The 22798-nt window shown below is 41.8% G+C and overlaps 1 protein-coding gene and 1 long non-coding RNA gene across 3 annotated transcripts in view; both read right to left on the minus strand.

The window, feature by feature from the left end:
- PARM1 (prostate androgen-regulated mucin-like protein 1) overlaps positions 1-22798 on the minus strand; it is a 100130-nt gene that overhangs the window by 76088 nt on the left and 1244 nt on the right. The gene's annotated exons all lie outside the window — the stretch shown is intronic.
- LOC145720181 (uncharacterized) lies at positions 4038-22797 on the minus strand. Its single transcript, XR_014142991.1, has 2 exons — positions 13248-22797; positions 4038-13044 (listed from the first exon to the last, which is right to left on the minus strand). It is a non-coding gene; the product is annotated as an uncharacterized LOC145720181 (long non-coding RNA).

The following is a 22798-nucleotide window of genomic DNA, read 5'->3' on the forward strand; positions in this document are numbered from 1 at the left end:
ACAACGAGTAGGAAGAAAAATGTTATTTATTGAAGACCTCCTGTGTAGCGGCATTGTTTTGGGTGAATTAATCTCTTGTGATCCAACAATGCTGAAAGGTATATCGAATGATCACATTTTACAGATGGAGATACTGAAGCCCAGAATACAGGCGCTGGGCTGTATAATTAATTAAATAAATAATTAAAATAATTATAATTATTAAGTATAAGAATAATTAAAATAATTTAAAAAGAGCCAGGGCTTCATGGTAGAGAGAGCTGGGTTCAAATTTGGATGCCACTAGCTCTTTGGTTTTGAACAAATTGTTGGATCTTCTTGAGTCTCTGTTTTCTCATTTGGAAATAGAGACCAGTAGTACCAACCTTCCAGGGCTGCCTTAGAGCTGGGCGAGAAAATGTCCGTAAAGTGCCTAACACGGTATCTGGCACCTTATTAGATTTAATGTAAGTTCCCCCTTCCCTTGTCTGCTACGTGGCGGAACAGGAGTTCAAAAGCAGGGTCACGGGCCCCAAACCCCAAGTTCTTTGCAGACCTGGAATGAGAACTTGACTGAGGTGCTCCTCTACCACTAGCTGAACTTGAGGGGTTCTGGCAAACGTTCTCCCCATTATTTGATATATCTATGCCCAGTTTTAGGTCTTTTAGAAATCAAAATCAAAATACGTAAGTCATGCATCTCCCAGTGCATTTTAATGTACCTTCAGCACACCCTGCTCATAAAACTGTCTCTACTAGCCACTTACTGTCATAAAACTACTTAGGAAGAAGGTTTAACGTTGGCAAAAGATAATAGAATAATCACTGGGTTTCGGCTTCTATGGAATTTGCAAAAAGCCAGTAAGACATAGGGAGCAACAATAGCCTTTCTTGTCCTAAATCTCTCTTGTAGTCCCCCTGCTTTGAAGTAGGCTATGTATTCTTCTGGAAAGAAAAACAAAATATTTTTGTAAAAAGTTGTAGGCTGCATTTAGGACTGGGGAGGGTTTCAGTCTCAGTAGTTTTCTCGCTGGCTGGAGATATCTTTGTTCTTCGCTTGGTATGCTGGAAGATTCTGCACTTTTAGAAAAATTCTTCAAATCTAGACTCCAGGGAGTGCATTGTTGATCCCCTCATGGAATTTCTTCTGCAGACAGCTTCCTCTCCAATGCATGAGTCTCTGCAAATGTGCTCTCACATTTGCACATATGTTGTCACGTGACAACGCAGTTCCCAGCCTGTGCACCCCTTCCCTACGCTCGGTGCCCTCAGAGCACTGTAAAAACAGCTGTAGTACAATGAGAAGGTGCAAAGTTGGAGTCGCGAGATCGGCACTGAGTTCTGGCTCTGTGCCTTTCACTGGGACTTTGGACACGTTGCCTCACTTCTTTGAGTCTCGATTTTTCTCATCTGCATAATGGGGGTATGAGCCAACTGAGAGCTTGTGAGGTTTGAGTGTCATTTTACCCCAGAAAGCTCTGCGGAAACCATAGAGACTATTCGAATGTGTTTATCAGAAGTTAAGGAGCAAGAGCCTGAAGACCTATATGCTTAGAGTTGTATTTTCCATTTTTAAATTGAAATTCATACTTGCCACTAGTCTGATTAATTTTGGATCAGGTATCTGGGAAGCTTAGAGTTTAAAGACTTTAACTAAATTAGTGGTTTCCAAAATACTAAGCCGTGCATTAAAGCATGGCTTTTATGGCATTCTACAAAACAAACTGCAATGGAAAGAGTACAAAGCCAGGAAATCAGAATGCCCATGACTTACTCCCAGGGCTCTCAGTGACCCACCACTTCAGTGACATGTCTCTGAACCATTCTTCCCTGACCCACCATGATTTCCTTATCTGTAACTAGAAAGGACAATCTCTGCCTTTCTGGGTGATCAGAGGGTGACATGGATGCATACAAGAGCAATCTGGACATTGGAAGCCACAGCTCACGTAAACTTGAGGCAGCACTACTGTTAGGCTTATGCCATCCTCTAGCACCAGACCATCCTGAGGAGTCCTAAGGATCTTCAAAGAAAGAGTAAATCATTTAAGTGTAAAATGAATCACAGGATGAATGTCAGATGTTCTTAACCTTATTAGGGACCCAGAGTTCAAGTAGTGGATGCAGTCTATGGATCTTCTCCCAAGGGAAAAAGACAAAAATACAAGCATGCAATGTTGGGTACAACTTTAGGTGTTTCGTGGACTTCCTGGTGCTCATTTATAGATCATCTAGGCTTTGGTGGACCTCAGGTTAAGAGTCTGTTGCAGATCATAAAGAGCAGATCTCAAAGGTCATCTCATTTAAGAATTTTATTTAACAGATGACACATGGACGCATGGAGCTTATCAGGGGCCTGGCCACAGATGTTAAATATAGTTTTAAAAACGTTGTTCTTCCATTTTTAAAAACTGACAACCCAGATTATATAGAGAAAGCTCAGTGATTTGGAATATTTTATTTACCCAAATATTTAATTTGTCATCCCTGTTAAATCAAGACAAGCTTATGCATATCTCATCCATTTTCCATACCATAAATTGAATTTATACCTTGAAAGAATGCTGTGTCGTAAGGAAGGATAGACTGAATTAATCCAATGTCCCATTTAAAGCCAAACTGCTAAAGCTTTTAGAAGGATACTTTATCCACCAGGGTTTAAACCTAAATTCTTAGATGAATTTTGATCTAACTATTAATCAGGCTTCCTGAATTTACATAGCACCTAGCTAATTGCCCATGTTTTGCCTGACTCCTCACCAAAAAGAAAAATCAAGTGTTGCTTAAGTCTGATGCTAAAAAAGCATATTCTTATAAAAATAAAACCAAGAAAATGTGTGAACAATATAATTTTCACATTAAGGAGTCCAGGTGATGAGAGCTAATACTTCCCTTGCAGATGGGGATTTGGTGCCTGTTGCTTGTTCACTGACATCACAACCAATAAAATTTCTCTCTTGTGGTGCAGTGGGGTTGGTTGTTTTCTGAATGCGATGCTAGAATATACCATACGCGTCACAAGTGAAAAGCAAATGAGCTGGTTTAGAACACTGAGTTTACAGCAAAGTCTGATCTACACATTGCTCACTGCGTAGTTTCAAAATAGCAGCTTTTTTTTTTTTTTTTTTTGGTCAGGCATTATGAGTCAAACACAGGTCAAATTTGGGTTGTTAAAAACCTTATAGTGTGGGGGCGCCTGGGTGGCTCAGTCGTTAAGCGTCTGCCTTCAGCTCAGGTCATGATCCCAGAGTCCTGGGATCGAGCCCCGCATCCGGCTCCCTGCTCCACGGGAAGCCTGCTTCTCCCTCTACCGCTCCCCCTCCTTGTGTTCCCTTTCTCGCTGTGTCTCTCTCTGTCAAATAAATAAAATATTAAAAAAATAGGGGATTAACATAAGAATAAAAAAAAATTAAAAAAAAATATTTTATTTCTAATTTAGAGAGAAATGTCATCTCTGTAATGTTTACTCATCATATTCAAGATTAAAATAATGTCCTTCCATTTAAAAAAAAAAATTAAAAAAATAAATAAATAAAGCCAGCAGGCACCATCTCTTAAAAAAAAACCAAAAAACAAAAAACCTTATAGTGTGTAAAGGACAACCTACTGAAAGGGAGAAGGCATTTGCAAATGACATATCTGATAAAGGATTAGTATCCAAAATATAGAGAGAACATATACAACTTAACACCAAAAAAACCAAGTAGTTTTTAATTAAAAATGGGCAGAAGACATGAACAGACATTTCTCACAAGAAGATATACACATGGGCAACAGACACATGAAAAGATGCTCAACATCACTCATCCTCAGGGAAATGCGAATCAAAACCACAATGAGATATCACATCTGTCAGAATGGCTAAAATCAAAAACATAAGAAACAAGTGTTGGTGAGGATGTGGAGAAAAAGGAACCCTCGTGCACGGCTGATGGGGATGCAAACTGGTGCAGCCACTGTGGAAAACATGATTTTCAAAAAGTTATGAAAACTTCAAAAAGTTACAGATAGAACTATCATATGATCCAGTCGGTTATACCCAAAGTATACCATATGGGTTATTTACCCGAAGAAAATGAAAACACTAATTCAAAAAGTTATATGCAGCATTTTACTGCGGCAGTATTTACCATAGCCAAATTATGGAAGCAGCCCAAGTGTCCATCGACAGATGAATGGACAAAGAAGGTGTGGTGTATGAATACAATGGAATATTACTCGGCCATAAAAAGAATGAAATCCTGACATTTGCAGCCACGTGGATGATCTAGAGGGTATAACGTTAAGCGAAAGGAGCCAGTCAGAGAAAGACAAATACCATATGGTTTCACTCAAATGTGCAATTTAAGAAACAAAACAAACAGAAAGAGACAAACCAAGAAATAGACTCTTAACTATAGAGAACAGATGGTCACCAGAAAGGAGGTGGGTGGGGGGATGGGGGAAATAGGTGAAGGGAATAAAGAGTACACTTATCATGATGAGCCCTGAGTAATGTGTAGAATTGTTGAATCACTACATTGTACACCTGAAACTAATATATCACTGTGTGTTAACTATACCAGAATTTTAAAAAATTGGAAGAAAAAAAAAACCTTTGCAGTAAGCAAAGAACATAGATGCCCTTTCAAATCCAAGCCGCTACCGTTGATAGTCTGACCAGACTAGGCACAGCTGAAGAAAGAAGAGAAATGAGGTCACTGGCCAGCACCGACCTGGTGAAGTCCTACCTGGCACATGTCAGTGGGGACTGTGTCTCTAGTTCAAGTTTTCTGGGCCTTCCTAGAAACCCAACCACAATGAAGTCAAAGAGAAACTGGGCCTTTTCCCTAGAACTCTGTGTCTTCACGCCCCATCTCAGAAGGCTTTTAATTTTCCTGGAGTAGCTCCTGCAAAAATAGTGAATGATCTCTTCCCACCAATTCTGAGAAGCATTTGTTGTGGGGATTGAGCCTTAGAGCTTTGGAGGTTCCATTCTGGATCTGCTCCGAGATCCTGCCTCGAGTGCCCCTGTCTCAAGCAGCTGCCAGGCCGAGGTTGGAGAGGAGGTGGTGGGGTGGCCGGGCCAGTCACGATAGAATGGGTAGCCTCCACAGTGGCCAGCTTGACTTGGCAAGGGAGACAAGCTGTTTCGCCACACCTGACCCACTTTCCTTCCTCTTCCTGTCAGGCCCTTGGGGGTTCAAGCCCCAGCCGGCTCATCGGCTTTCCTCGGTCAGATGTCTCTGGAGAGGCCAGGATGTTCTCAGATGTCGGTGGTGGGGATCGTTTTTCAGACTTTAATGTTTCTTGTCACTCCTTTCATTCTGGAAGAATTATCATAAAGAACGATCTTCCATGGAAAAGTTTGGTCATCCCAAGCATGTGCCCCAAACCAGATATATGAGCTGGTTGACTTGCTCAACCCTTATATAACCTCAGATTTCCTGATTAACTCCTTTAATCTTAATTGTTTTAGAAAAAAATTCAAAGCTTCTAAAGCTCTTTACTCCTCGTCTCCTGGGCACCGATGTTGGGTCCCAGGCTGTTTTACCACATTGCTTTGGCAAAACAATGGCTCTCCCCGGGATTTTAAAAATATAATGAGGCTGTTCTCTTGCTTTGTAACTTTTTATCTCAGCATGAACTCAGTTCTCATCAAGGAGCTTTGTTTATAGCCTTAAATTTTTTCTGTTCCTTTGAGAATAACCCAAATCAATAACGACTTTAGATAGCACACCTCTCACTTTTCTTAGAATATTTCTCTTGCCTATATAAGCAAAACTGAGTAATTAAATCTTCTATAAGAGAAATTGTGTTTTTTCCAGGGAGAAGAATTTCAAATGTTGATTTTCACTCTGACTTGTAAGGAAAGCTTTAATTCCAAAACAAATGACTAGGTAGCTATAGAACCAAATGAATGTCCATGTCCTATGTAATTAATATCCTAGTTATTAATCAGAAGATGTGGATGTATATGATTATAGCTAATTAAATATATAGAATATTCAGCTTTTTATGGGGAGGAAGAGTTGAACTTCAGATATTATAGAAAATGTATGAATCCCTTGAATATTAATTTTCCCTGAAAAAAAATTCTTCCTCGTGTGACCTGGTCTCCTCCTTTTAAAATTCTTCTAATTACTTTGGTAAGGAAGGATGCAGGTAAGAAAGGAGGGAAACACACATCCTACCCACAAATATACATATGTTACACACACACACACACACACACACACACACCTCACACTGGCAGACAATAGTCCAATGTTCTAGAATGTCACGATTTCTGAAGTTTCCCATGAAAGATTCCTGTGACCTCCCATGTCCCACATCCAATAACACATTACACAGAAAGGGGAAAAGAGGCTTTTTTTTTTTTTTTAGGGAGCGGATCATGCTTTCCCTGCACATAGAGGAAAGGCATCGTATCTATAGGCAATGAGCTACACCAAAAAAGAGCAGAGGCTATTTTTTATCCTGTGTAACTTTTTGCTCTTACTGTTCTCTTCCTGACTCTACCTCAGGCAAAAGGTTGAAAACAATACAGTGTTAACCACAGCAGAGAAGTAGTGAAACAATGCCCTCAAATTTGCCCCATGCCTCCCAAAAGCACACGTGCTACAAGTCATGCCAGTTATCAGAACGTTCCGGAAGCATCCAGAGGACTCTCAAAGTTATTCTGGCTACATAAGCAGAACTGCTATTGTTTAGCGCAACCCATTCTGTATTCTAAGGAGAGCCATTAACAATCTCATTGATTTACACCATTGGTTTTCAATGAGGCTGATAAGTTTAGAAATATGTGAAGGCATTTCCTTCCCTCCCTTCTTTTTTTCCCTATTTTTCTTCTGTATTGCTTGTCACAATGTCTGTAGGGTAATACCCTTACTTAGTGTTCAGGGACCAGGGACGCTGTCTCTGCATCCTATGTCCCCTCCAAATGCCCACAGCACTCTGGTTGAGAAATGCCTGATTTAAACGGTATCAACCAGCCTTCTATCACCAAGAGCAATAAATAAATCAAAAAGTAAACAAGTAAAACCAAAAAATACTTGCCGTGATTGCAGCTGCTATCTTGAATAAAAGTCACTTATAACTGATTAAACTATTAACTGCTTCTTTTACCAGTAGGGGTGGGTCTTTCATGAACATGGCTTAGATCTGAGAATGATACAGCTGGCTTGGGGTGAATTGGGTCCTCGCAAAAAGATATAATGAAGCCCCAAGCCCCAGGTACCTGTGAATGTGACCTTAGTTGGAAATCTGGTCTTGGCAGATATAATCAAATTAAGATGAGGCCATACTGAATTAGGGTGGGCCCTAATCCAGTATGACTGGATGGCTGGTGTCCTTGTAGGAAGGGAATCTTGACTCGGACAGACTCGGAGGGAAGAAGGTCCTGTGAAGATGGAGGCAGCGATTGACGTTAATGCTTCCACAGGCCGAGGAATGCCTGGGGCTACCAGGAACTGGAAGAAGCAAGGAAGGGCCCTCCCCTCAAGGGAGGCTTTGGAGGGAACAGGGCCCTGCTGAAACCTTGACTTCAGACTTCCAGATTCCAGAACAGCGAGAGAATAAATTTCTGTTGTTTTAAGCCATCCAAGTTTGTGGTAATTTGTTATGACAGTCCTAGGAAACTAAGACAATAGCTAATCTATATTTATCCCAAGCTTGGCAGTGTGGCACAGTCCAAGGGAGCGAGCAGTCTGCAGCAGAATGGGGGAGTGGTGTTTGGGGACAGGACGCTCGCTGGCATCCCTGCTGCTGGGTAACCGAGAACACAGGGACCAGATCCCCCTTCTACCAGGAGGGCACACTTTCTTTTGAATTCCTCTGCCTGTGCATCCTTTAAAGGACAATCTTTACTGGATTTCCTTGTCTAGAGTGAAATTTTATTTCATAAATATGTGCAGCTAAGGGGGGCTGCCCAAAGAGCAGGCTTGTTTGGAAAGCGATTATAATTCCTTTCCAAACGTCGCGAGCTGCTGTGGGATCCCGTGAAGCAGGCGAACCCTTTCTGTGCTTCCCCCGGGGCCTTCAATGTCCAGTACATTTGTGGTGTCTCTCCCTGGGCAACTCCTTACCCATGTGGTGTCCCAGCTCCCAGACCACTTTACACTCTCAGCAGGTTTTTCTCCGATAGGCCACCTCCTCGAGGCTCTACACCCTTCTACCTGCCAATCCATAAATCACTTTCAGCTACTCTAAGATAATGTGTTACTTCTCTCAGAGATCATGGAGCCTTCCAGCATCACTCTCAAGTGTTGGCGTGCTGGGAAACAATGTGGAAGGGGCTTTGGAGTCTTTGAAGTCAGGGGACACCTATTCCTTTATACATGAGATTTGTAATCTAAGTTCAGCCACGAATGAGCTGTGAGACCTTGCGGTCTACATGTTTGAGCTTCAGCTTCCTCAGGTCAGTTCAGTAAGTACTGAGCACCTACTGTGTACACACTCATACACGGGCAGGAGGGATACGAAACTAAGACTAAGATCCCTGCTCTCCAAAGGCCAGAAGTCTAAAGGGGTAACATATGCAAACAAATGGAGGGGAAATTTGAACTTGCAGGCCATAGAGAATTTTGGTTGGCAGACAGTGGAGTATGGCATTCTAGAATGAGGAACTGGCAGGGGCAAAGGCCTGAAGGTATGTGGCAGGTGCTCCCATCCTGGGGAAGACTTCCCAAACAAGAATGATCTTTTTGCTTCTCTAGCCTCTCACACTGTGACTACCTGCACCACCTTGCTTTCATTCTGCCTCTAACTCAGATCTTAAGCCACCTGCTAAGGAGTTTGGACTTGTTTCTGGAAAAAATGGGGGTTTCTGGAAGATTCTTTTTAAAAACTTTGAATAATGGAAAAATTTAATCATCTACAAAATGGGAGAGAAGAGCGTAATGAACGCTTATGTACCCTTTGCTCAGTTTCAAGAATTATTAACTCATGATCATTTTTTTTTTCTGTAATACCCCCACTTATATCTCACTCCCTTATTATTTTGAAGCAAATCCCAGGCACAGTGGCACTTCTTATGTAAATATAACAGTGTGTAATTCTTAAAGATAAGGGCTGTCATTGAAAATATACAGCCTACGTCATTGTCATACTGAAAATGATAATACATTAATATCATCAAATGTCTAGTCAATGATTAAATTCACAACCGTCTCATAAAGGTCATAATTTATTTCCACAGTTTTGGTTTGATCCAAATAAGGCCCACAATTGTGATTGGTTGCTATGTCTCTTTTTCATCAATAAATCCTGCCTTCCCATCTTTCTTTTAATAGCTCTTTTTTTCCTTGCAATCTATTTGTTGAAGAAACCAGTCTGTTTGTCGTGTAGAGTTTTCTTGGTCTGGCTTTTGCTGGTTTCATTCCTGTGGTGTTATTTGACACCTTCTTTGGTCCTCTGTACTTCCTGTGACTTGATAGTTGGATGTGGAGGCTTGATCAAATTTGGGTTCCTTTCAAGGTGTCAAGGCTATTTCACAGGGGATGGTGTACCCTTCCATCAGGAGATACAGTATCTGGTTGTGTCACACCTCACGATGTTGGCAGCCACTGATGGTCAGTGCCAAGGCCCACTAACTCATCAGGTGATGTAGTATGGTGCTGTTCTATTTCCCACCGGGCCATCTTCATTTACTAGCTGCCATCTTCATTTACTAGCTGGAAAACCTGTATAAAGATGGTCATCCCATCATCTAATATTTGGTCACCCAGTGATACACCTCATAAAATAAAGGCAAAGAAAGATCAATCAATCAATCAAGAATTTTAAATCTTCCTATTTATCTATTATTTTTCAAAATAATGTGTTGGTTTGTTAGCATCCTCCAGGAGAGACAAATGAAGTTTTGTGTTATTGCTTTGTTTTTGGTATCATAATTAACTCATGAGTTTGAACAATGTAATTCAGTCCATTGCAGTTATCCTTACTGATGCTCAGTTTGCTCCATCTTTGGCCAGCGGGGGCCTCACTGAGGGGTTCTGAGTCCTCTTCACAGGACCCATGTTTGTCTTTGACAGCATCCTTGCTATCTGGTATGACAAGATATTCCAGGCTCATCTTTTATATTTTCTAACTCACACCTGGAATTAACCACTTCTCCCAGAAGCCTGCATTCTTTTTGGTAGGAAATGGGATTTAGCAGCCACAGTCTGAGCACCTGGAAGACTCTTAAGCAGATTTAGGTCTGCTTCTGCTCCTTTGGAGGGGGGCAGGCAGTTTCGCCTGGCCTGAATGACTTCCAAAAGAGTGGCAAGAGACTGTGAGTAGGGCAGGGGTGGCCAGTGACCATTTAGGAGTTACTGTGACAGGCTAGGAAGAGATGACAAGGGTCTCGATCAAGTCTGTAGGTGTGGGGATGGGAAAGAGGATCAGAGTCAAGAGAAACTTTAGAGACTAAATTTACATAGTCTGATTTGGCCATTCAAGACAGTAGGGCCTAAGGTCGGTAAAAGATGACAGACCTGGGTTCAAAGCCTTGCTCTGTCACTTATCAACTGTGTGATCTACATCTCATTACCTAACTTCTGAGACTTGGTGACCTGAACTACACCGTGGGATTGGTACAGTCTATCTCATGGAGTTGTTAGGAGGATTAGATGAAGTTGCAAATGAAATGAGCATCATATAATGTGTGATACCTACTACAACTAAAAATTACAAATGTGGAATCTCCATCCCACAACAGCATATTTAGCTTTATTTAGAATATGAAGGGGTGGGCCTATCTGCTCATGGACTATTAGTAATTGATGCTCCAGCATTTGCCTAAACCACATTTTAGTGATTATTTTATTGAAAAGATGATATAACAAAGTTAATGTTGCCAAAGGAAAACAAATCGTATATTCTTCTGAGGGCCATTTTTTCTTATTTGATAGGTAAGATGACAGATTTCATTATAGAAAAGCTTAGAAAATTACTCCCATAAGTGACAACCAAGGTATTGAAACAAAGTATCTCAAATACTCAGTTAAGTCAGAGTTTCTTAAAATACTATCCAAGACGGTTGTTCTGATCAATGATTTATGTAGCACTCTGGTTTTATAAAATATAATATTACTTTAAGTCAATTCCTTCCCAGAACCTTCCTGGCCCATTACATCAGTGATATCCTATAAACCTTTCTGAGGTTATTTGCTTTTCTAAGATGTATTTTTTGAGGGCTCCATCAGAAGGATTTCATGACTCAAGATTTTGAGGACAGAAGTAGCTCTCCAGCAGTTGTAACAGCTACACTGTTGATAAAGAGGGATTAAAATCTTGATAATATCTTTACTTTTTTAATTGTGAAGGCAATACAAACTATTTTAACAATGTCAGACAAAAGAAAAGGGCATAAAAAGTGAAAGTAACCCAAAGCTCACTTGCCAGAAATAACCACCGTATTCTTCTAAATGATTTTCTCTACAGGCACACACATAGAAGTGTTTTAAATATTTCATCACAATGTACATTTATTCTGTAGCTTACTTTTCTGATATAATTGTGAAATATAAAGTTACACTTACTAGTTCAATATACCGTAACCACTTAATGTGTTCATACATAAACAAACCAACCACCTCCTACTTCTAAGCAGTTGCTTGGTGTTGCCCAGTTGAATGAACATTGAACGTATGCTAGTTTATCTAACCAGCACTTTATAGTTAGACATTTATGTGATTTCCAATGTATTAAAATTTTTAAAAGTTCTTTACCAAAACAAACAGACTCTGAATCAGTTCTGGGTGGGTGATAGATACATTCTTGTCAATTTCTGTGCCTGTTTATAGTTTCCATAATAATAATAAAAAAACAACCAGTGCTTGAGGGCAGCTTTTAAAAACTGTTATAAGGGCACCTGGGTGGCTCAGTCGTAAGTGTCTGACTTCAGCTCAGGTCATGATCCCAGAGCTGTGGGATCAAGTCCCACATTGGGCTCTCTGCTCAGCAGAAAGCCTGCTTCTCCCTCTCCCACTCCCCCTGCTTGTGTTCCCTCTCTCGCTGTGTCTCCATCAGTCAAATAAATAAATAAAATCTTAAAAAAAAAAAAAAAACTGTTATAAAATAAGACATGACTGTCACTTACTGATATTTAATTTTTTTAACAAAAATTTAGCTGTAAATTTCCTCATCCGCAAAACCACATCTCCCCCTTTATGATAACCCTCCATACTCAAATGGTTCTCAGTGATGTAATAATTTCCCCTCCTTCAGTAGTGACCCTTGCCTTTGAGATCTGGGGAAGCTTCTCTTGTCAATGCGCGTGGCTTTTCCTTTCTTTTCTTAAAAAATGTCCTTGAGTCACTTTATTGAGATAGGATACACAAATATAAAGTGGTGCAGCAATTCTGGAAAACCGTCGGACAGTTCCTCAAAAACGAACCCTAGAATTACCACAGGCCCTGCTTTCCGTTTCCTTCGGGAACACAGTCCCTCCCGCAGAGGAGAGGTGGGGGAACGGCCCCCTGTCCTCTGGTGTCACGCTCACACCACCTGACGCAGTGCCCCCAGCACCGGGACAGGCTTATTGCCCTTGGCCATTCCCCAGCTTACAGCCCATGCTGCTCTCCTTCAAGCTGCCTGAGCACCCGCCCCCCTCAAAAATGGGCAAATGGACCTCACTGAACAAGCAAGGCAGATGTTTTTAATATAAAGTGTCATCTTTTCTGTTCTTTGGTTTGTTTATAGGTTGCTCTGCAAGCACAGTCTTCAATTTTACCATTGTCCCTGAGGCTTCAAGCAAGTATGTTGTTATTTCCTAAACTCGTGTTCTTTTTGGCAGCTGCTAAATACTTAAATGTTTCTATCTGAGCCAGAAAGTACATGAGTATTTGTTGGATGATGAAGCTGAGGGCTACGCCAGCCTGGGTGATTGTAACACCAGCCCTGTCGGGGGGTCCGCCCTGCAGTGTTGATAAGAAGCGTTCACAGGAATGCAGGTCTGATTCTAGCCAGGATTCAACCACTTCGGACTATTGCTTGGACTACGGCACAATTCAGAATCACCAGTGGACGCACAATGCAGAGTCTTTAAGGCCAAGAAAACTCCCATTCTGTTCTTCAGTTTATTGGTGACTAACCTACGCTCTCAATACTCAGCATTAGAATTTTTTTTTTTTTTTTTTTTTTTATTTGCGAGAGAGAGAATGAGAGACAGAGAGCACAAGAGGGAGGAGGGTCAGAGGGAGAAGCAGACTCCCTGCCGAGCAGGGAGCCCGACGCGGGACTCGATCCCGGGACTCCAGGACCATGACCCGAGCCGAAGGCAGTCGCCTAACCAACTGAGCCACCCAGGCGCCCAGCATTAGAATTTACTTAACTTTCTCAAACATCACTGGAAAACTGCCCGTCATGCTTCCTTTAGACTCAGATCACTTTTTATCATCAGGTTATTTTTAGTTATTCAGAAAATTCTCAAAAATGTTCAAATAGTGGAGGTATCTTTATCTTTTCTAGCTGAGCTCAGAGGTGATATTTTCTTAATTGGCCAGAGAACTTAAAACGTTTCAGCTATGTCTTTTTTTTAACGTTTCAGCTATTTCAAAGTGATATCCATGGAGGTGGGGAAAGGCTTACATTTTTAAAAGAAATGTTTTGTAAGTGCATAGCTCAAAAAAGAGCTGATTTTAAAATTTAGCTTTTGTAACCCTCAATGAAAACTAAAGGCTGACTCACATTTTTTTAAAAAGCTATTTGGAAACACTAAACATGAGCACCTGATAGTAAGCAAGTTTGCCAATGTCTCATTTTTGGGTGATTTAAGGCAAAATTTGAATTAAGTCTTCATTTTACCAACCCTCAAAAATGTGTTTTTTAAAAGATTTTATTTATTTATTTGAGAGAGAGAGCAAGAGAGAGAGCATGAGCGGGGAGAGGGGCAGAGGGGGAGGGAGAAGCAGGCCTCCTGCTGAGCAGGGAGCCCGATGCGGGGCTGGATCCCAGGACTCTGGGATCAGGACCTGAGCTGAAGGCGGACGCTTAACCGACCAAGCCACCCAGCACCCCTCAAAAATGTATTTTACTCATTCGGTTCAACAAATATATTTTGAGCACACCCTAAGTGCCATGTAGTATTTAGCACTGGGGCTACCACAGAAAATAAGAGACAAAATCCCAGGGGAGCAGGGATGGGTAAGGGATGGAGGGAGATAGACATTGAAGAAAAAGTAGAGGCAAAAGGCAGTTAAGGGGCACTGGAAATGTGATGTTGTTCGGTGGAACAGGCTGCAATTTTAAAATGCTGGTCATTGAGAAGGTGACATTTGAGCAAAGGTGTTTTGGAGGTGAGGGGATTAGCCATCTGAAAAAGTATGTCGTAGACAGAGGAACCAGCTGCTGCATGCTATAAGGAAGGCAGTGTGGCTGGTATAGGGTGAGCAAAGAAGAGGAAGAAGCCCAGGTCCAAGAATGAACGGGGCAGCAGCTCACGTAGGTCTTAATGGTCACTTGAAGAATTGGGATTTTGCTCTGAGTGCAACGGGAAGCCATTGCAAAGCCACGAACTGAGCAATGACATCATCTGCTACATTTCCATTGGATCAATTGTTGCCATGTGGAGAACAGATTTTAGGAGGGAAAGGGTCAAAGTTCGTAGACCTGAGAGAAGGCCACCGCAGTATTCCAGGAGAAAGAGACGGTGGTTCCACCCAGAGCGAGAGCAGTGGAAGTGGCAAATAGTGTTTGAATCAGTATCTATTTTAAAGGTAGGGCAAAGAGATCTGGAAGGATCGGATGAGGGGTGTTGGAAGTGAGGGACTCAGAGACGACTCATGATTTTCAGCCTGAGCAACTAGAAAGTTGAATTGCCATTAATTGAGATGGGGAAGGCTTCATCTGGAGCCTCCTGGGGGAGGGAAGTCCAGGAGTTCAGACTTGGACATGCTGAGTTTAAGATGACTATTAGATAGTCAACCATTGATTTCTTCTGACCAAGTCAAAATTCATCATCCTCAAAGAATGAAAATTCTCTGAGGGTAGAGTTCTAATTTGTTCACTGTTGTTTCTCCAGAGTCTTGGACAATGTTTAGTACTTGTAGGTTCTCAATTAAAAATTAATTTAACAGGGCGCCTGGGTGGCTCAGATGGTTAAGCGTCTGCCTTCAGCTCAGGTCACGATCCCAGGGTCCTGGGATCGAGTCCCACATCGGGCTCCCTGCTCCTTGGGAGCCTGCTTCTCCCTCTGCCTCTCTCTCTCTCTCTCTCTCTGTGTCTCTCATGAATAAATAAAAATTAAAAAAAAATTAATTTAACAGATATTTGCTAAGTACTCATTATGTGTTTTGCTCTGTTCTACATGCTGGGGACACAGTGGGGACAAAGCAGCTAAAATTCCTGCTCTCCCCACACCTTACAATCTAGTAGTGGGATGCAGGCAAGCAAATTAAAATACATTAAACCTTCTATTTGTTGGCGTACTTGCTTAATAAACATTTGTTGAATGCTTACTCACATGGTAATCAATGTATATATCATAACTCAACAAGATAGAAAATTGAGATCTTGGAGTTGGCATTCCATGCCAGTTTGACTTAGCCAAAGCCTGTTCCAGCCTTGTTGCTTCTCACAAATCTCAACCTCAGGCACCTGGGTGGCTCAGTTGATTAAGCGTCTGCCTTCGGCTCAGGTCATGATCCTTGAGTCCCAGGATCGAGTCCCACATCGGGCTCCCTGCTTAGCGGGGAGTCTGCTTCTTCCTCTGACCCTCCCTTCTCTCATGCTCTCTCTCACTCTCTCTCTCAAATAAATAAATAAAACCTTAAAAAAAAATCTCATCCTCACCTGATAAATATCTGGGCTGTGCGCCTCATCCTATAAGCATGTAAAGGGGAGTCTGCTCAAGATAGGACTCTTTGAAAGGAGGTCTAGGATGGCTGCCTTGAAGTGAGCACCCCCAGGCCACTTAGCCCTCCTTAATGGATCCAAGCTAAGCAGCAAATTCCTTTTGACATCTCAAAGCATTTTCTCATTCTTTGTCCCCTTTTACAATGCTGAGGATACCTTACTTACCTACCACTAAGGGCCACCACATTGTTTCATCAGAAAGGCTCAATTTGCAACCTTTCACAAACCTAAAAAGGTGTACTAAAGTAGGCTTTATATTCATATAAATTTGAGGAGGAATCACTTATCCCAACCCCTACCCGTCCACCCAAAATGAAACTTGATGCATCTTCCACTCCCAGCAGCAGTACCAAGGGGCTGGTTTGGTCTTCAGTAGCCCCCAATAATTTTAATTATTACCCCCTATTATCCTTCCCCCGCCACCACATTCAGCCATCTGATATTCTCTCCGTCTCACGTAACAGACCACCCCCGGGCTTTCCCATGTATCCTAAGCAGAATTTCTGCAACAGCCATGACTCCTTCATACTGTCCATTTCTTACCCAGTTTCCACATGTAATTTGATATCACACTTACTTCCCCACCAACATTTCCTAGAATATAAATGATGAATAATCTTATAACCTTGAAAACTGATCATTCTTTCTCTTGCTAAGACCTGTCTGAACAGCTCTTGGAAAAGGAGAATTCCAGGGCTCTGTCCTCTTGAATGCTGTCCCTATCAAATTGTAATTTTTAAAGACACAAGATCCAGGGTTCCTCATCGGTTGGGTGATGGCCATATTCATCTTTTCTTTTTTTTTTTTAAAGATTTTATTTATTTGACAGAGAGAGAGAGATAGCAAGGGCAAGAACACAAGCAGGGGGAGTGGGAGAGGGAGAAGCAGGCTTCCCACTGAGCAGGAAGCCCAATGTGGGACCCGATCCCAGGACCCTGGGATCATGACCCGAGCCAAAGGCAGATGCTTAATGACTGAGCCACCCAGGCACCCCCATATTCATCTTGATGTTGCCTCTCATGCAGCAGATCCACCGAGAGCAAGAATTCCTCCCCTGGCAGAGTGTGTGATCCACCAATAACCTGCCTCTTTTCCCAGGGCAACAAAGAGATGTGCAGTCCACCAGATTTCTTTAGGACCCTCTGATGAACAAACGGGCATCAAGACTCCCCTGTATCGAAATTCTGAGACATACTGAAATCCTCTCGTAATTTGACATAATTTGACACACTACAGGAACTCAGTAGAATGACGGCGTCTTAAATATTTCCCTAAACACATATAGACAAGGCATTGTAGCTTTTGTATAGTGAAGAAAGAGAGCATCCTTTTATCCTTATGATAATTGTTATTGTTCTTCCTAAAGAATCCAAATTACAGTACAAAGCAAGAATCACATGCCATGGAGTGCACAGCAATCAAATAAATGTTCAACACCAAGTAGAATGGTATCTGTCTGCTGTCCATCTGTAGGATCATAAAAACTTTTCTAACAGAAACCAAAAAGATTTCGTAAGAAGCAGAAGCACCCATAGTAATCCAACACAGAATGTGATAGTAAGTGAACAAACTGTCAGTAATGAGGTTATACTTCTGGACAACACAAAACTGGCAAGAATAATCATCATTTAAGGTAATATGTTTTAATCACCCCATTCAATCACGGCCAAAAACACATACACAAAATCAAACAAAATTTTCTCTCCTCCAATTCTTTTCATGTTCAACTCAAGTTGAACTCAAGTTCCTTTGTCCTTATCTCCTCCCTGATAGAAAACAAAATCAGGTGTCAGAATTTGGACTGCAAGTGGAAGATATTATCATCAAAGTTGTATTCTACCACTCACCTTCTTTCGAATCGAAAAGATGTGTTTTCCAAATATGACACCGGTAACTTGCCACAATTTCTTTCCCACTTAACAGTTACCTATTCACAGATTTCACAGATTCTGCCATAGGTATAAAAGATGCAAATTTCTACCACAGTCTAATTGCTTAAGGGTTTTTTTTTTTCCCCCAATTGGCCTTGAAATTCTAATATGCTGCTTCAGGCTTTATACCTACAGATTTCAAGTGTACCAATAGACCTACCCTGTAGGAATTATGTAAACCTTATATAATTAATATTTGTGAGATGTATTAAGATCCTGGCACCGGAAAGAGCATTGAAATCCAAACCTATTCTATAACTTTCTTTTTTAATTAGCTGCCAGCTGGATTCTAGAAGGCTTCTAGTTCCAGCTCCCAGGCAAGAACATTGCTACCATTTAAAATACGTACACTGTTTTTTTTTTTTTAAAGGAAAAGTCACAAGAGGCTAAGGTAATGTAGCTTCAGGAAGCTTACAGAAATCCCAGATGTTCAGAAACACGTAACAATGCACAGTTAATGGAAATGCAATCAGAGGGGTGCCTGGGTGGCTCAGTTGGTTAAGTGTCTGACTCTTGATTTTGGATCAGGTCATGATCTCGGGGTCCTGGGATTGAGCCCGGGCTCGGACTCCAGCTCCGCACTCAGCAGGGATTCTGCTTCAAGATTCTCTCCCTCTCTTTCTGCCCCTCCCCCCTCAACTCCAGCGTGCACGCATGCTCTTTCTAAAATAAATAAATAAATCTTAAAAAAAAAGGAAATGCAATCAGATTAAAAATGTTTCATTGGAGAGCTGCTTCTGAACCATATTCCTTGCAGTTGCTATCCTAGAGACAGCTGTTCTGAAATCTCCCTGTCTTCCCATGAACAGACTGAAATGGAGCAGGGCAACTAAAGTTAGGTGAGGTGGGGTTCAAGGTAAAGCGAGTCCTATATCAAACCCATTGTAGAGATGAACCGCAGATGAAAGGCCAAATGTAGGGTTTCTAGATAAAATATGGGATGCCCAGTTAAATTTGGATTCAAGATAAACCATGAAGAATTACTTAGTTTAAGTGTGTCCCAACTATTGTGTGGGACATGTTTAGAATTCACTGTTTATTTGAAATTCAATTTGGACTGGGCAATCTGTATTTTTATTTGCTAAATCTGGCAACACTAGCCAAAGGAAAATTAAAACAGCTTATTTTCAATTGATATTATACTGCTCTGCACCAATGGAAAACACAGATGAAAAGAATTATTTAATTGTCTATTTTGTTGTAATGATTTCTATTACTTAAAAGTGGCAAAGGTCTCAAAGTTTATAAATGACATTAAAACAGGTAAAAGACAGGTCAAAGAAATGGGCTATGCTGGTGTAAGGATGACGAACGTTTAAAGATCCACACATCGGAAAATCTGCTGTTACATGAATTCTGTCATTTAAATAATTTAAGCTGTGACTAAAAGCAAAGTAATGCCGCACACAAATCAGTCTTATTTTATAGTCACCTTAACTGGGCGATAACCCGTGAGCCCCGCATTTCCAAGTAAAAAGCCAGCATTGCCAAAGGCACACACTTACTACTTGCCTACCTCTTTTGAGAACTGCCACTGTCTTCCAATGAAACGTTAATTTTCTTTCCAAACAACTGTTTCAGTATCTTATTAGCAAAACAAATATTTGATTTCTAAACTAACATGTCCAGATTAAGTGACAGATACTTCCAAAAGGAAGCAAATTATTATAAATGCTATGGCAGGGTTCCATTCATTTGGATAGGTAAGACAGCCAATCACTTTTGAAAATATCTCTAAAATGTCCCTCTCCATTGTTTCCACCTCCCCACCTCCCCACTCCCACAGGGAAAATTATTGCTTAAGAAAGTCTGGTCAAACAGGGTAAATACTTGGCCAATATTTTCCTTATAAAAACACACGCACAATTAGACCTGGCCCAAATGCTCAAGGTACATTAGAGATCTGGCCATTACTGATGCTTCCGGGCTTTCAAGAGAGCCCTTCTGGATCATTCAGGTACCAGGAGCTGCCTTTTCCTAAGTTCTTTGATCGGAATCATCTAAAATTTGTGGCTCTGGAACCTGACTTAAAGGTTTAGCTGAGTTGGGCTTCTGAAAAACACCAGTTTCCAAAAGACTTTGCGGAAGAAATAAAGTCCTTCGTGAGACTCTACTTCTATTCGTTCCAGAGCATTCCTTTGGACTGTTGTGCTAAATCTGAGCTGGCACATTATTAATCTTTTCAAATTAGGCATTTAGTAGGCTCAGCTGAATATTTTCTTAATTTGCACATTAAGGTTTGCCAAAACAGCTGGCCCTGTGCTGGAATATCAGTTGAGATCTTTGATTTACATAGTCTAAGCACAAACGTAGAAGCTCTGCTTATGAGAGGATGACCTGATGGGTACCAAACACTAGTAAACGTTATTAATAAGATTAATAGAAACAACAGTGGCTAACACTTACTGAGTGCTTCCTATGTCCCAGGCGCTGTGACATTATTTAGTCATTTAAAACTTTCAATAAACTTATGAGGTTTTATTTCCCCGATTTTGTGGATGAGAAAACTGAGAATGGTTAAGTTACTTGCCCTAGATTACACACTTAGTAAGTAGTAAAATTTAGGTTTGTACCTAGGCTATCTAACTGCAGAACCTACGGGCTTACCACTTTGAAACACTGCCTCAGTATACGTGTCAGATAACAATGAAGAGCTTCCACCTGCTCAGGTCAGATTTCATGGGAAGGAGGTGTCACTTCTTGGACTGTGATACAGACTTCAGAGGAATGGGAGGTGACCAGGCTAAAGGAATGGGAGTAACCCTTTACCCCCACTCCCAAACAACCACAGGCAACCTTGCTGTTCTCATAAATGTGTGGGCAATTTTGGTTTATTTTTAATATGCTTATGATATGATTCATGAAAAGGCTTTAATATGCTTATGATAAGGTATTGACATATATCAGGATCTGTAGTGACAACAGAGCTGTACATGTATAGTGTGGGGTCTCCCTTCAATGATAAGGACAGTCTAGATGTTAGTCACCCAGAGAAGAGCGATCTGACAGGCCCAGAACACAGACAGGATCTCTAGCTGGGTGGCGGACTGGAGTCTAGCTCTCTTGGGTTTGATCACCCACGGTCCAGACATCGGCCTAGGTAATGGGGTGGGATGTGATGGTCTCTCTGCGGGGGGAGCAGGGACAGACAGGGCAGAATCCAGGGCAGGAAAGTAGGATCATGGGGTTTGTGCCTCTTTTTACCTACGCTTCTTTCCCTTTTGTCCTCCTTGAGTGTTGGAAAAGGCCTTTTGAGAGTTCCAGTATATCTCCGATGTCTCAGTGAGGGAGTTTCTAAATAAATGGGGACTCAGAACACCAGAGGGGGGTAATGATGGTGGTGGGAAAAAAGAAGAGAATCCAGAGGGGAGAGAGAGAGAGATGAAGATGGAAGCTTCCTTCGGCCTGCCATCCTCCCTCCCTCATCAGTTCTGTAGCCAAAACTTGGGGGTGCTGCCTTGTAATTTAATTTGGAGGCAGTATTCCTATGCGCCTTGTACATAGAGATGTTTGAGAATGGTCTGTAAACCAGCCATGATAGTTCATACCACAATCAACGTTGAAAGAACTGAAGACAGTCCAAGCTTTCTCTCTTCCTTCTTTTTAAAATACAAGTGAATAAATGTAGAGATCATTGTTGTTGACAATGACCACATATTTGCAAGTATCCATCATACAGGCAGGAAAAAATGCTATGTATATATTGAGTGGATTTATTAAGCTAAAAAAAGGTCCCCTGCCAAACCCCATTCCTGACTCAAGAAATTATCACCTTAAGAGTTTTACTGGAGGAGTAAAAAAGAAGAAGGAAGAGTAGGTGGGGTGGGGGGGAGTGGAGGAGGATGAGAAGGAAGAGAAGGAGAACAGAAAAGCAGCAACTGCTGGGTGAAACCAACCGGAGGTTTACCAAGGGAGCTGGGGGATGAGCCACAGAAACCCGCAGGCCACTTTCATTGCAGGAACCCTCACCCCTCTCTCCTTTACCAACACAGCAATTTTTTTCCCTAGAAAAATGATATTTTGGTTTCTGAAAACACCCTACTTTGGGGATGCAGAGTCTCCTGAGGTATTTATGCCAATTTTTATATTATTTTCCTCACAATTTATTGCAGTAGCTCTAACAACACAGGGATCCCTAAAGAGGGATGGTTGAAGCTTCATCGCTCTGTTTTTAAGACTTACACAGAAACATGAACTATGTCTTCTGGGGTCGGGAGAGCCCCAGAACTGGGAGACTGTGATCGTCTTGGTTCTGACCACCCACCCCCCACGTGTGCATGGATGAGGCTGCTCAGTGGGCCCACCAGCCCCCTCACTCCAGCGATGGACAAGGGCAATATTCTCACCCCCAGAACAGCTGGACTAAGCCCTAAAACTGACCAAGAAAAAAAATTGTTGAGCTCCTTAGGAAAAAAAAACTGCTACCTACACTGCCTGGGAGGGTTAATCCGGTATTGCCAGCTGCCAGAGCTGTCGATAAAAATTAAAAAGACAAGCCACAAGATGAAATTAGCCAACAAACCCACCCACTGGCTCTGCAGGCTCACTCAAGGTTTTCTGAGCCTTGGGCTTCATGGAAAGATTTCTAGTGAGGAGGAAAGTAAAGGCACCTTCCATGTCGTGTGGTAAACATCTCTTGCTTGGAGGGGTACTGGAACTCCCTCACATGGCAATCCCGTGGTTTGGGATGCGGCTGTTACACCTGCTGGGATCCTGGCGCTCGGCTGCGGAGCCAAAGCCGCCAGAGTGTTCGGGAACCGTCTGAGGACGCGACTGAGAACAGTGCGGATACCAAAACGAAAAGGGGGTTTTCCTCAGGCTTTCAGCAAGTAAAGGAAGAAAACAAAAGTGAAACAAAACACGCTATAATCTTAAGTTGGGAAACTTTTCCTCAAAATTGCATTATCCTTTGTGAGCGGCCAGGAAACCCCTAGCTTCTTTTCAAGGGATTGTAACGACCTGTGTCCACAAAACAGGAACCCAAGCAATTCAGGAGGAAAAAAGTCACGGACTAGAAGCATGAGTCAAATCGGCTTGTGCTATGTGGCTTTGGAACATTCTCATCGAAA

The sequence above is a fragment of the Leptonychotes weddellii genome, chromosome 2 (genome assembly GCF_054177405.1).
Source record: "Leptonychotes weddellii isolate Sample4059 chromosome 2, ASM5417740v2, whole genome shotgun sequence".
Classification (NCBI taxonomy): Eukaryota; Metazoa; Chordata; class Mammalia; order Carnivora; family Phocidae; genus Leptonychotes; species Leptonychotes weddellii.